Source organism: Urocitellus parryii, chromosome 1, assembly GCF_045843805.1.
Source record: "Urocitellus parryii isolate mUroPar1 chromosome 1, mUroPar1.hap1, whole genome shotgun sequence".
NCBI lineage: Eukaryota > Metazoa > Chordata > Mammalia > Rodentia > Sciuridae > Urocitellus > Urocitellus parryii.
In genome coordinates, this window is record NC_135531.1 from 183,471,109 (window position 1) to 183,486,498 (window position 15,390).

General features: G+C 43.0%; 1 pseudogene; it reads right to left on the reverse strand.

Annotated features, from left to right (window-relative positions):
- The window catches only part of LOC113196774 (uncharacterized), a 60,393-nt pseudogene extending 45,600 nt beyond the window's left edge, over positions 1-14,793 (reverse strand).
- Between the last annotated feature and the right edge of the window lie 597 nt (positions 14,794-15,390).

Genomic DNA, 15,390 nt, shown 5'->3' on the forward strand with positions numbered 1-15,390 from the left:
ATTCCTAGGCCACTAGAAAACTCTGCGGCCACAACCCAAGCCCAAGATGAGCTTCTGCTGCCCAGATCAAGAGAAGAGGTCACTTTGGGGACATGGAACACAGTTTCGGTGATTTCAAAGTTTGGGCCCCTTCCTGTAGCTCCGATCCCTTCCTCTTGTACACAGATTGCAAATCCTGCCTACAATCATCCCTAAATGTGCAAAGCAGCTACTTAGGCAAATCTCCTGCTCCTTAATGTGCTTTTTTTTTTTTGTAACCCCTGGGTCCCAGAATAGACATTTCCATATTAAGGAACATAGGCAACAGAAGAATCAAAAAAGACACCCCTTATCAGAGCAGGTTTCCTTGGCCCGAAATAGCACTATAACAAACGTGCAGCTGAAGTATCACTTGATGAAAACTAAGAACATTTGTAGTATTTTACATTGGGCTTAATAATTTATTGATGTTTAATATTTCAAAAGAGTAAAGCAGAAAACCTGATGAAATTTTCATATCTGCTATTATAAGCTAAATGGAATGTGAAGTGCATCCGGGCTGCTGAGTGGCAGAGGCTTGGGGTACACTCCCCACCGCACGCCCCATCGGCAGGCCCAGATAGCAAGGTCAAACTGTGCTGCTCGCTAGTTACCCCAAAGGCCCTGTGCACCCCAGAGAGGAGATGCCGGGGCAGGTTGTAGGTATGGTTGAATAGAAAGACTTGTTTGTGTCAGGTTTTATCTAAGGCCACCCACTCTTGTCCAAAAGAAAAGGAAGGGGGATGCTTATTACATTTCTTGGCTTCTTGGCAGTGAATGTGCAGCTTGTGACATAGCCTGAGTTTAGGGGAAGTTCTTGTCTAGGACCTTGAAACTTGAGTGACAGAGTTACCCAGGATATGCAGAGATTCTCTGGCTGCAATAGAGATGAAGTCCAGGGCCGATGGTGTTGGTAATGGTGTTGGCGATGGTGTTGGTGTTGGTGTGCTAAGGGAACCGTTCTCATGGTGCAGCCTTCTTGATGCCAAATTTTCCTTAACTCCTCTCTCTTTCTAAATAGATTCTCTAAGATCCCATTGAGTTGGTAAGTCAGCCAATGCACTACAAATAAATTTCTTTTCTGCTTATGTTAGCTAGAGTTGCTTGCCTCCCAGAACAAGGTTAGAGCATCCAGTACAATCTAATCCATTTGTGTGTACGTATTTTTTTTTTTAAAGAGAGAGTGAGAGAGGAGAGAGAGAGAGAGAGAATTTTTAATATTTATTTTTTAGTTCTCGGCGGACACAACATCATTGTTGGTATGTGGTGCTGAGGATCAAACCCGGGCCGCACGCATGCCAGGCGAGCGCGCTACCGCTTGAGCCACATCCCCAGCCCTGTGTGTACGTATTTTAATTTCACTTAGGTTGTTCACAATGAAGATCTTTTGAAAACCTTAACTGAAACAAGTTCATTCATTGTAGACATCATCCTGAGAAGGCGTGGACAGAAATTTTGGGTGGTATGAATGGGCTGGTTCAGATCTGGGCTAACACTTAATCTAAACTATGATGCAGGAGAGTTTTCAGATAGTTATAATACCGTCTGGCACTTAGAGAGAATAGGGGCTGGGAGAAACATGCTTGCATGGTCATTCAGGAGAAAGAAGGATTAAACAAGAAGATAAATGATTTTGAACAGTGTGTCATTTATTTATTCAACAGATATTTATGAAGAAGTTCCTAGCATGTTAGTTGCTGGCACAGAGTATGTGTGTCATATCATGGACTCTTGGGGCAGCAAGCTGAGGGAAGGTAAAATACTCACCATTAATGACCTCACTTTACTACCTAAGTCTATGTGTAGAGAGGAAATGAGTGCATTGTGTGTACGTCAGCTTAGGAGCATTTTTCATGGGGTTGTATGTCCAAGTACACAGGAAAGTTTGGGGATAAGCTACCTTCTTTTTGAAGTGGATTTTCAGCTTAGTTCAAGCCAAATAAAAGCCAAAATAAACATTTAAAATGACTCATCTATTAAGGTTTGGATGTGAAGTGTCCCCCAAAGGCTCATGTGTGAGACAATGCATGAAGGTTCAGAGGAGAAATGATTGGGCTGTAAGAGTCTTAACCCAATTAGTGAATTAGTACCTGATGGGAATTAATTGAAGTGGGAGGATGTGGCTGGAGGAGGTGGGAATTGGGGCCTGGGCTATGGGGTATATATTTTCTATCTAGAGAGTCTCTCTCTCTCTCTCTCTCTCTCTCTCTCTCTCTCTCTCTCTCTCTCTCTCTCCTTCCTGATGTGAGCCTCCACCACACTCTCCCACCATGATGTTCAGCCTCACCCTGAGCCCTGAGGAATGGAGCCGGACTTCTATGGATGAAGACCTCTGAAACTGTGAGCCCTCAAAGAAACTCTTCCTTCTCTCTAGTTGTTCTGATCAGATCCGTTAGTCACAGCAGCGAAAAAGCTGACTCAAACACCGTCTTTATCAAACAAATGCTGAAATTTCTTCTGACAAAACAATTCCAATTTGGAGCAACAGATCCCTGTTTCTTATACTTGTTGAGTGACTTCATATGATTTAACAGGGTGGTCACTGTGAGAATTCTTGGTAAATGAGCATTTTTCACCCTCTGCTTCTCCACGAGACGCCCACCACCCTCCTCACCTGACCTTGGTGGTCCACAGCCCTGTCTGTGATGGCACCAAGGCAGGCAGGCTTGTTCCTGGCAATGTCACCACCTTGAGTGGAGGGATACTAAGTACTGTACAACTACCCTGAGTTCCCACTGTCACAACCACCCTATGTCAGGCAGTCTTCTACCAAGTGATCAGACCCAAGATGCTTCCATCTTATAGCTCAGACATCTTCTGCTACAAGAAAGTTGACCTGGGGTCACCTGGCTGGCAGAGGGGAAAGGGTCGGAGAATCTTGTACCTAGTACTTAACCAAGTCAGTCTGAAAATGGCATGTATGACTTCCACCCACATTTCACTGGCAAGACACAATTAAACCCCAATTCAGGGGGCTGGGAAAGGTAGTCCCTGGCTGAGGAGCACCCTTTGACCCTGTGCATGGGAGCAAGGACCTTTAATGGTTTGAGAACACCTCTGCCAGCCCATTTAGTACCAAATCTCTTCCCCCCAAACAAGCTTTGAACTCACCACCATGGAGGAAGGGACTGCAGAAAACAACTCAACCTCTAACATTAATGTCTGATAACATCGTTTTCGTTTTTTTCACTGTCACTTACACAATATTCATAATTTTTAGAAAAAGAATAGGAAGTTGGCCTCCCTAAAGATAGCTTGAAGCCATGACTCTAAGGGAAAAAGTACTGGGGAGGAGGGGAACTCCTGCTATTGTTAGGTAGCAGATGGACACGGGCAGTGGGAATGTGGAGTTTACAGGGTTAATCCAGGAGAGCCCCGGGCTAACTCTCAGCTTGTCTTTCTTTGAAGCAGCTCACCTAAGGTCATTCTGACCCAGCTGTGGTTTAAAAGATATCAGTATATTACAGCCCTTGACTAATGAGCTCGTTATTTCCAGGGTTGTTCTTCCTTCTTACGACTGAGGAGCACAGGTCCCCAAACTCCTATGCTGATTAAAAAAAAACCCCAAACTAATACAAGTTACCCCACAATCCAAAAGGTAAAAACATGTGTAATAGGGATTTATGAACCTGATGCAATCCTACTGTCAGTCAAAAGTGAAGAGGCTGTTGTGCTTGGGCAGGATTCTTCCGAAACCTTTCCTCCTGCCCCAGCGAAAAGGAGCTCACCTAGAAGTGAATCGAGGCTCTTCTCCCCGAGAGCCCCTGTTCTTTCCCTTGAGAGTCTTTTCCTCCTCCTTCTTTCTCTTCTGATAAACTTTGCTACACTTTTACTAAGTCTCACGTCTTACTTGAAATCCTCTCATGGAAGAATACAAGAGCTGAGAGCACAGAGCATTCTCTGGTAAGATCTTAGCTCAGGTATTATCTCAGGTGTATAACCACCTTCAGAAACCTTGGAGAGAAGCCACCCTTCACCTGTGTGTCAGGGAAACTCAGTTTCAAATCTCAAGGCCTGATCATGTCAGAGGGGGATAGAACAACTGCCTTAAGTAGTTTTCCACCCAAATTCCAGCCTATCTGTGCCCTACTGGCTCTGTAGGTCTAGTGGCAGAGCTGGTGTTTGCCTGGCCAACAGCTTGACTGGCCAACAGCTCCATTTTAGTGGGTAAAAGATTGATTGGCACCTCATCCATTTTCCAATGCCGATAGATTCCTTGATTCACTTACTCGGGCCAGACATGCATCTCTTGCTAGGCAATAAAAATGTCAATAACCGCTCTCTTTTTACTCTTCTTCTTTCCAAGCTGGAGACGGGCCTCCATTAAATTCCTAACCCCTGCTTTTTGGATTAAATCAAATGTGCAGCCACTGGAGAGGGACAGGATTTCAGCTATATTCACCTTGCCCTCAGTGAAGTGCCCTCCAGTTGGGTTTCTAACAACTTTCTTATCAGCTTCCAGCCACAGCCAAGGGCAGGCCTCAGTTAAACTTTGGACCAGGCGAATTCTCTTCATTGTCTATGGGGGACCCAGGCATCCCAGGCACTAAAATGATCATTGCAGCTGATCTTGGAGAGGGGGCGGGTGATGTTACAGAAAAGTCAGGTGACAACTGGAAGAAGCTGGAATTGCTGATTCTTTCTTTGGTCAGTCGATGGAAAGGCAGCCACATCTAAATTTCTATTGTTTTCTAAAAACAGAGCTGGAACTAGTTCAAACTTGGATATTAAAAATTAATGATAGCTAACATTTATTGATTGCTCACCACCCGTCAGTCACTGTGCCAAACAACTTATGTATTATATCTACCACTTCCAGAGAGCCCTTGAGGAAAGAACTGTGATGGTCCCCACTTCTCAGGGGAGGAAATGGACTCAATAAAAGGATAAGCAACCTTCCCAACCAGTGAGTGGCAGAGCCAGGATTTGAAGTCCCAAACCTGGCTTAAGGCTTGCCCTCTTAACCATGGTCCTATGCTGGTTGATAGCAAGACCTGCTAATGTCCTTGCTCCCAGAAACGGTTACATTTTCAAAGGGCCAAGAATTAGGCCCAACAAAGTCATAATGGTGGGCTTCAGTCAGGGAGATGGGTAGACTGTGTGGTTTTTACAAAGCTGAATTTCAAATCATACCAGACTTTTGGTGGAGTGTGTTGCCTGTTGATAAGCTCACGTGGAAGAGGATAAATGGCCCCCTCATCCTTGATCCTTAGATGTGGTGTAGGGGGGCAGAAGTTGGCGGTGAGCTGTTTATGGATGGTATTAGGAGAGACTAAGGGGGCCCCAACCACTCTGCACTTTGAATTCTTCCCATGACAGAGTTGGTAAATTTTCATTTTTTAAAAAAAATCAGTATTGAAATATTGCACTGTATCCTAGAAATATTTAATAATAACTGTGCATATTAACATAATTTTTGTGTTCATAAAAAATTAAAAAATGTTTAAGTAGACAGAAATGTGAACTGTCTTGATTTGATCATGACACACTGAATAAATGTATTGAATGATCACATTATGTCCCATTAAATTGTTTAACTAAAATAATAATTGATAAAGATTTCAGTATTTGGCCAGATTCTTCAATCTGAGCTTACGTGGGATATCCTTGGAAATGAAAATTAACACTGGGTCCCTTCCTCCAGACCTTTTGTGGCCCTGATGGGGTGAGATGCCTTGGGGGTGTGGGTCCCCTGGGGAGTTCTCCTCCCCAATGACCCCAGCAGACTACCAGGGTATTCTCTAGAAAACAGCATCAGGAGTTCCTTCATAAGCACCCCTGGGGACATTGAGTCATTTCCCTTCAACCTGGTAGGGTATGACAAGCACTCACAGGTGAACGTGTTCAAGGAAGGACTATCCGTGGGTCCAAGGAAAACCAGGCTTAGGTGGGACTGGGGTTCTGGAGCAGGTGGTGAGCATGGAATGTGATCGGGAGAAAGGGACCCAGTGGGAATGAGGGGCTGGTGGGCATGAGGAGGAGCTTCAGGGAGGCCAGTACCTAGTACTGCTGTCTCCCCACACCTGCACAACCCTGGAACAAGGCGAGTCATTGGCTGTGGAATGAGTCAAGGCTTGGCCCAGAGCCCTGTGTAAGGCTGTGCTAAGGACAGCAGGTGAGAGGTATAGTGGGTTCTACTTGCCCAACTGTGGACCCTGACGCAGGGCTGAGTCTTTGCAGAGGTGGGCGCCATTTCCTGCTTAACATAAGGCACCATCGACTCAGCCCACTGTGCTCCCCCAGGGGGCTGTAGGAGGACAGTCCACATAAGGGCTACCTATGCCCCTGGGTTTGAGCTTTCCAGACTGCAGTGTATTAGGAAGAGGGTCCCACAAAGTGCCTGAGGATATACCTGAAGGCTGTTTCCGAATAGTAGATGTATGAGGCAGAGAAGAATGAGAAAGACTTCCTGTAAAATAAAGAAATCATGGGTGCATTAGCCTGCTTAGGCTGTCATAAAAGAACAGCACAGACAGAGGGGCTCCAACAACAGATATGAATTCTCTTACAGTTCTGGAGGCTGACAGTCCAAGATCAAGGTGCTGGCAGGGTGGGTGTCTGGTGAGGGCGGCTTCCTGTCTTGAAGACGGCTGCTTTTTTGCTGTGTTCTCTGTGTGTGGGAGATAGACGATAAATAGATAGATGATAGGTAAATAGAAAGAGGAAGAGAGACAGAGAGAGAGAGAGAGAGAGAGAGAGACAGAGAGAGACAGAGAGAGAGAGAATATGCTCTGGTGTGATTTCCTCTTCTTAAAAGGACACTAATCCTGTTGGATCAGGGACTCACTCTTATGATCTCATTTAACTTTAAATACTTCCATTAAGGCCCTACTTCAAAATACAGTAAAATTGGCAGCTAGAGCTTCAACACAGGATTTTGGAGAGACATGTTCTGCAATTGGTTTCCTATTATTGTGTGTGTGTGTGTGTGTGTGTGTGTGTGTGTGTCCAACTAGACTTCCACCTTCTGAAGCAAGGCCTGTGTTTAAAAAAATTTTAAAACTCCTTGTCCTAATTCCCACAGTCCCCTACCTCAGTGTCACTTTCTGCAACTGAGGTGCTAAATGAATGTGAACCAAGCCCTTGCTGTCTGAGCAGCAGGGAGAAGCTTTGCCCACACCCACACTTTACTCCCTGATGACTCTCAGATCAAGACCCCAATGAAGGTTGGGGGGAAGGTTGGCTTCTGCTCACGCTCTGAGAAAGGGATAGAATTTTCAGAAGGGAAATGAACTTGAATTTCAGTCAATTCACACTCCAATTTCACTTTGTTAAATAACATTATTTATTCAGTAACCTTTGGAATTCGCATGCTTCATATTTAATGGATCTAATTATGCTCTTTCTGTCAGGCCTGTGAAACATGCCATTTTCCCCATTCAAACGTTTGTAAGACATGATCACTGATGGCGTACTACTCCCTAGGGTAATGTGCCTTCATAGCCACAAACTCCAGTAACAAGAGGGATTAGCAGAGCAATACATTTTTACCCCTTGGCATAACTCTGCAATTGCTGCCTGCAAGAGGTCCGGCATGCATCAGACATTTTATTTATTGAAAATTGTTTTCTAAAAGAAACTGCTTTTAGGGCTGGGGTTGTGGCTCAATGATAGAGAGCTCGCCTAGCACATGTGAGGCGCTGGGTTCAATCCTCAACACCACATTTAAAAAAAATAAATAAAGATATTGAGTCCAACTACAACTAAAAAATAAATATTAAAAAAGAAACTGCTTTTATTTTGGTTTTAATTCAACACTGCTTTAAAAATAAAAGTATCTTGTTTCTCCTGAATGGAGAATAATATATGCTCATTAAATAATAATATTAATTAATAATAATATATGCTCATTAAAAATTGTAAGCAATGAAGAAATAGGTAAAAAAAACCAGAAGAACTACCCATAATTCTAGCACTTAAGTTCGGCTTCTAGACTATTTTCTCTTTTTCTGGTGTGGGAGGTCAAACACAAGGTTTTGCACTCACTCTTCCACTGAGCAATACCCCAGCCCTACGTGTTCCCAGGGGTTCCCATCTGAGTTTCATCCCAAATATGCTCACATGGTTATGGGAGGGAGTCTTCTCTGATTTTTCTTCATGATGGGATGGTACTTAATATGCTTCCCTCACCTCGTTTAAAAAATCTTTTCATCCTAAAAGTTTTCAGACATACACTGAAATGGATTGAATGGTGTCTTGAATCTCCATGTGGGACCACTTGTTTCATCTGTAACTCAACTTACCCAATCCACGCTGTTAAGCAAATCCTAATTGCTACGGATATTTATCACAAAGTATCTCAGTATATGCCTATCAAAAATGAAGACATTTAACAGTGATGACCTCCTTCTCACACCTTAGCTATTAGCAGCAAATAGCTACCATTAAAATTTATCTGACTCATTATTTGTTTTTTTTTTTCAGTTTACTTGAATCCAGATTAAGACATGCTTTGTAGGGCTGGAGATGTGGCTCAGCGGTAGCGCGCTCGCCTGGCATGCGTGCGGCCCGGGTTCGATCCTCAGCTCCACATACAAACAAAGATGTTGTGTCCGCTGATAACTAAAAAATAAATATTAAAAAATTCTCTCTCTCTCTTCCTCTCTCACTCTCTCTTTAAAAAAAAAAAGACATGCTTTGTAAATGGTTCCTTTGGTTAATATGGCTCTTAAATCTTTCAAATTCATAGGCTCTTTCTCTGTTTAATTTTCCCTTGAAGTTTATTTGTGGAAGAAATTCCATCGTCCATTCTACTGTTGGTCTGTCTAGATTTTGTTGATGGCTTCCCTGTGGTGGTCATTTGCAATTCTCCTCTCTCCAATGTAGTTCTTATAAATTGCTAGGTAGATCTAAAAGCTTGAGGAGATTCTGGTTCTATCTTTGTGAGTCAAAGAGACTTGGTAAGTGGTGTTGTGTGTGCCCCTCAGGTATGCGTAGTGTCTGATCTCTTCTGTGTTACTTAGATCTACCACCTAGACCTAGATCTATTAATTCATTAAAAGGTGTAAAATGACGAGACTCTGATTCTATCTTTTTAAAATTTTTATCAGCTAGAACAGTTCTGGAAAAACAAATTTCCTCTCACCAACTGCTTGTTTACCCAGATGCTTAATTTGCACCAGGAGGATAGGATACAAGGATACAGGCTTGATTCTTTCTCTTTTGTGTCAGTTCTCAACATAATGGTTTGATTCTCATCAGTCCCCCCAAAGTAAATAATATGTGTTTTTTTCTTTTTTTTTTAAAGAGAGAGTGAGAGGGAGAGAGAGAGAGAGAGAGAGAGAGAGAGAGAGAGAGAGAGAGAGAGAATTTTTTTAATATATATTTTTTAGTTCTCGGCGGACACAACATCTTTGTTGGTATGTGGTGCTGAGGATCGAACCCGGGCCGCACGCATGCCAGGCGAGCATGCTACCGCTTGAGCCACATCCCCAGCCCATGTGTTTTTTTCTTTTTGGTTTTTAGTATTATTATGAATTCATAGATTTTAACATATTTGCCATATTTTAATATAACATGTTTTTAAACATAGGACATCATAAGTATCTTTGTCAATCAATTCTCAATGATCAGTTTTAATGGCTGCACAATTTCCTCTTATATAAATGTATTAGAATTGATTTAACTATTTCTTATTGTTGGACATTTACAGCCTACCTCATTGAATTTGGAATTCCTGGTTTAGTTCAGTCTTGCTCTTGCAAATATATATTTTTTTCCTCTAAAGAAAGATAGTACTTTCTCTAATATTATTTGCAGAAGTAAAATTAGTAGATTAATTTTTAATGATGACTACCATATAAAAGGGAGTCTGGTTAGTGGAGCAGCCCTTTTATTGAAGCTTGAAAGATATTCTCTACTCTACCTATTTAAAATATTCATACCTCTGGTGAGAGAAAATAACCCTTTTCCCTTAATGGTTGAAGTTCTTCATCAAGGACAAAAGATAAAAAAAGACTTTCAATTAAGCTGCAATAGTAATTAAAAGTTAAAAGAATGGGTAGCAAGATATCTTTTGCTATTTTCATATTTGCTTATAGATTTTCTCTTTTTTTTTGAAATAAATATTCTAGTTGTGGAAGAAACCATTGCTGATTCTCCCTAAAGGCAGGGACCATCACATATCCATGTCCCATTAAATGCTGGGTCAATGTTTGGACGAATTCCAGCTGTGAACCCGATGACCTTTCATCATGCTGTCCAGGATAGCTCCATTTGACGCCTGTTCTGAAATAATTATTATCATGTCACCTGTCACTCTCCAGAGTATAATCAACTATAGAATCACCCTAGATATTCACATTATAATTTTTCTTCTACTTTATTCAATTCCTTCATTCTCGTATTTCAACTTCCTGAGGGACAAGTGTTGTAGTTTGGATGTGAGGTGTTCCCCCCAAAACTTATGCATTAGACAATGTCAGAATGTTCTGAGGTAAAACGATTAGATTATGAGAGCTGTAACCCCATCAGTGGATCAATCCACTTGATGGATTAATGATGGGAATGGACTACTGGGTGGTAACTGTAGGCAGTGGGCATGGCTGGAGGAAGAAGTCTGTTCCGGAGGCAGCCTGGGGATGGGTTGGTTGCTCCTGGCTTTCTGAGCTCTCTCTGCTTTCCAGCTGCCACATGCTCAGTGCTTTCTTCTGCCATGCTCCCTGCCTCCATGTTCTGCCTCACCTTGGCCCAGATCAATGGAGTCATCCACCATGGACTGAGACTCTGAAACTGTGAGCCCAAAATAAACTTTTCCTTCTCTCAGAGGTTCTTGTCAGGTATTTTGGTCATAGTGACAAAATGCTGACTAGTACACAGGAGGGAGGGTAGAGAACAGCCTTCTTCCCAACCCCTCCAGGCCTCCATCCTCCCTGCAAGTCACTTGGCCACATTTATGTGTTACCTTTTATTACCCATTTTCCATGTAAGCATATTGCTGCAGTCTCTCTTTCTCCTTATCTTCTGTTATGCCAGATTCGTGGGACCCCAATAGACCTCCAGGAGCTGAATCTGATGCAATCACACAAGAGTCTTTATGGCAAGCTCGAGCCTGGACTCACAACCGTTCCCGACGCAGTGAGTCCCGGTCCTTTGTTCAGTGAGATTTTATAGGTTTTGGGGGGATACTCTGTGTGTCACAACATCACAGAGCAAATCATTCCATACCGCAGGAAAATCAAACAACAACTCTTAACATTGATTAGCACATTCACTGGTGGGAACAAGTTGGGTAGGGGTGATTGGTTAGTACAAGAGGGGGATTCGTTTGAACTGATTGGTTTAAGCCTCGAGGGGTGCAGTGCTGAACTACATGGTTTCCCAACACGTTATCAGTCACTGAGACTACTGGGGGGGTCATCTGGCATCCCAGGTACTTTCCCTGTCTCATGCTGATTGGTGGTTGCTAGGGGGGGTTGCTATGGGTCCTCACCTAGCCTGACTGAGTCAGGGACACCTGGCTTCGCAGCTCTCTCCTGTTATTTGCAGACAAACAACTCAGCAGGGTGAGTATGTGCCTAGGAGTGCTCTGTGGGTCTTTCCAAGGACAAGGGTCACTCCCCCTTCCTTGGACAGGCTTTGCTCTGAGGTAGAGGCTGGTTTCTCACAAATGGAGTCACATCAGCTTCTCACTCCAATATTTTTTTCTGTCATAGCACCCTTCAGTAGGACAGGAAGCTGTCAGAGAAGAAGGAAAATCATTGTGTAAGTGAGATCTGAATAGGATTCAGTCCAGAGAAGGACACTGAGGCTAGAAGGACCTTGCCAATGCAGTACAGCCAGTTAGTGGTTGAACAAGCAAGAGCCATGTTTGTGGACTTCTCTGGCCTCCGTTAATCATTGCTAGAGACTTTGGTGTTTGATGCCTTGAGGAAGGCAAGACACTTAGCTTTCTTTCACTCCCTGTGCTTTTAGGTAGTAAATTAGAATAAGAACAGGTCTCAGATCCAGCCCTGCTGTACCTGCTACAATGATCACCACACCATATTTATTGGAAGCAGGCACACACCAAGGAGCTCCGTGACTCTTTCTTTAAGCTTAGTCAAGTCCACACCAAATTCTAGATTTCTTTAACTAGCACTTTGTTTAGGACAGATCCACTTGAAGGCAGGAGGCAATGGTATTATGATGGAAGAACTGGACAATTTTCTAATTAGGTCAGCAGACAGCTCCATGTGGAGCTGAGACAGTTTGAAGAACATTCCAGACCTGGAATACTCTTTCAGAGGAGAAACCTATTGGTTTTATTCTACCTCAATTAAATTAATTCCGCCTCATTTTAACCGTATTCCTTGAGTATGACTCTTTTAACCAGTGAAGATATATTTCTAACATCGTGGAAAGAATAGTTTCCTTTGGGCAGGGTTTCTAGGATGCCTCTGAGAAAGGAAAAAAAAAAGTCATCTGGTTAGATCTCGTAAACATGAAAATAACAGATCTTTTGGAAAACCACCTCTAGCAAATGTAATGTTAACATATGTGGTTCACAGGAGAGTCATTTCTATGGAATGCCTTGAGGCAGGATGTACCTGGTCTTTTAGGATTGCTCTTGGTAAATGTCTTGGCCTCTTCTGGTTATTATAACCAATTCTGTAGACGGGGTGGCTTAAATAACAAACATTGGTTTATCATAGTTTGAACTGGAAAGTCCAAGGTCAAGGTGTTACAGATCTGTGTCTAATGAAGCCACTTCTGGTTTGCAGAATGGTATCTTCCTATGGCATTCCCTTCTGGAATAAGGCAGAGAAGAAGCAAGAGCTCATGTTTCTTATAAGGGTAACAATCCCATTCCTGAGGGTCTCACCCTAAGACATTTCCTCCTACAGGTCCTACTTCCTAATACCACCACATTGGGGTCAGGATTGTAACATATGAATTTGGAGAGGACATAAACATTCAGTTCATAACAATAAGGAAATTTGGAACTTACAGATTTATGGTGCATAATTACCTGGAAAATCTCCTATAGACTATGTAGCTATTGGAGCATAGTCTCAAATAGAGACTATGCTCTCTAATTGAGTGATGCAGCCACATGTTATCCTTAGAGACCTCACAGTGCATGTGAATATAGTAAGAAAGGACCTAGGGAGCTATGTCCCCTGGGTTGGCCTCTCTTTGCTTCACAGTTTCTTATATCATTGAAATTAGTAGGAAGTCTGATACTGGGTAAGATCTCTGATCCTTGTGAGTCTTATTTGAATAATTTGAGATTGTGACTCTCTCATTCCTTTTGCTAACTAATGTAACCTCTGATGTAGACAGTAGATATCACGGCTGAGCACTTTGTGTATGTTAGATGTGGTTCAATTGACTTTTAAGGTCTCATTTTATAGATGAGAAAAATAAGTTTTAGAGAGGTTAGGCCACTTTCCCAAGGGCACATCACTTTGTGACCTCGAAGCCTATTGTACTGAAAGCCATTGGGTCTGCCACAAACTGACCTGCCCTCAGTGTCAACACAAAGGACCAGAGTGAATGGGAATTTAGGACTAGAGTGAATGGGAACTTGGGTTAACATTATGATGGCTTTAGGTAGGTCATCTTTGACTTGACTCATCTTTTCATCGTTCAGTTTACCTTTCACCTTGGAGGGGCAACATGACTAATAAAGTTCAAGGTAATAGTCATGTACCAAGCAGTGTTACCTTGCCTAACACAGTGGGCCTAGGACTTCTCCACATGGAAATTTCACTCAGACTTTTGAAGGTTGAGATGAGCGCTGTTAGGTAATAAAACTAGAATGATTATAATAACACGTGAGACAATCCACCAATCCACTTCCTTTGATGTCAACAACTTCCTTTCCCAAGCCTGCTAATTCCCGGGGGAGGTAAGGAGTAAAGGTCAGAGTGCTGGCTTGCTGGAGTAGTATCGATCACTTTGGGTGTGGTGTTCTTGAACACATTGGCAGGGACATCATAGCAGGAAGGAGAACTGCTATTGGCTGATTTCCAACACCTTCCACTGGAATCTATACCCTGTTCTCTAATGGAGCAGGCAAGTTCTGATAGTCACTGCTGTATCTCTAGTGCCCAGAATAGAGCCTGTCACGGGGCTGGTGCATAAGAGATAGGACTTATTTTCCTATGTAGGCATTTCATTATGGGGCTGAATGTTTTTGTTCCTCCAAATTAATGTGCTAAAGCTTTTACCCACAACAGCATGGTGGAAGAAAGCAGGGTCTTTGGGAAATGATTAACTTAGATTAGGTCATGAGGGTGTGGCCCCAACCATGGTATTGGTGCCCTTATAAAAAGGAGAAGGGACATGAGGAAGTGCCAGTGCTAGTCTTCTCTCTCTCTCTCTCTCTCTCTCTCTCTCTCTCTCTCTCTCTCTCTCTTCATAAGCACATATGACAGAAAGTCCCTTTGAGGACACAGTAAGAGGGCAGCCACCCACAACCCAGGAAGAGGGCCCTCACAAGGAATAGATGTGCTGTCATCTTGATTTTGTGGACTTCCAAGCCTCCAGAACTGTGAGAAATCAACTTCTGTTGTTTAATAACTCAGCATGTGGTATTTCATTACAGCAGCCTGAGCCAAATACGACATATCTTCAATATCAGAATGACCCACTTAGGCCTGTGAAGTCCATGGAGATAGGACTCTGTCCATCTGCTGCCTGTGTGTTAATCTTGTCATCCAGACTAGAAGGCAGACGTCTCAAGTGCAGGCTGTAGAATTCTCTAGCACTCTCCCAGCTCTTTAGCACATTCTGGGCACACTCCTCTGGGTGCTTAGGATGTGTGACTTCCTTGGCCTGCAAGATGTCCATGGGCTGCAGAGTTGAGCTGCGTGTACAGCTACATCAGACAACTTTGCTGGAAGAACTGTTCCAGTAAGGGTGGGGTAATTGTGCTCTAAGTGAATTGCAGTTCTTCTTTGCTCCATTCTCCCTCCCATTCTTTCACTTGTAGCTGGTGCAATGGGAGAGAGGGTGGAGAGAGTAAAACCAATGGTGCCTGTGCCTTGCTTCCCTGAGGCATCAGGAGACAGAATAGGAAAGGGCTTGTGCTCAGCCTGTGGTCCATACCAACGTGTTGGAAGCAGCCATAATGTCATGTGATGACATCTCTGGCTTGGAGAGAACAAGTGAGGAAAAGAGTATGTTTTGCATTTACTTTTACAGCTGCAAAGGACAGAGAGTTGGGAGGTGGAACAAGACACTTAGACCCCTCAAACTTCTTTCTCATTGCCAATGGTCTCCAAGAATCCTCTCTTTTTTGGGACCTTTGGATGACTTGCTTTTGGACCCCAGGCCTGTGTTGCCACCAATTTTGTTTATATAAGTGATAAAGTAGTCAAATCATTAATTCTCCAAGTGTGGACCATTTTGAGAGTGAGTGTATGACTTTGAATAAGAGATGAAACC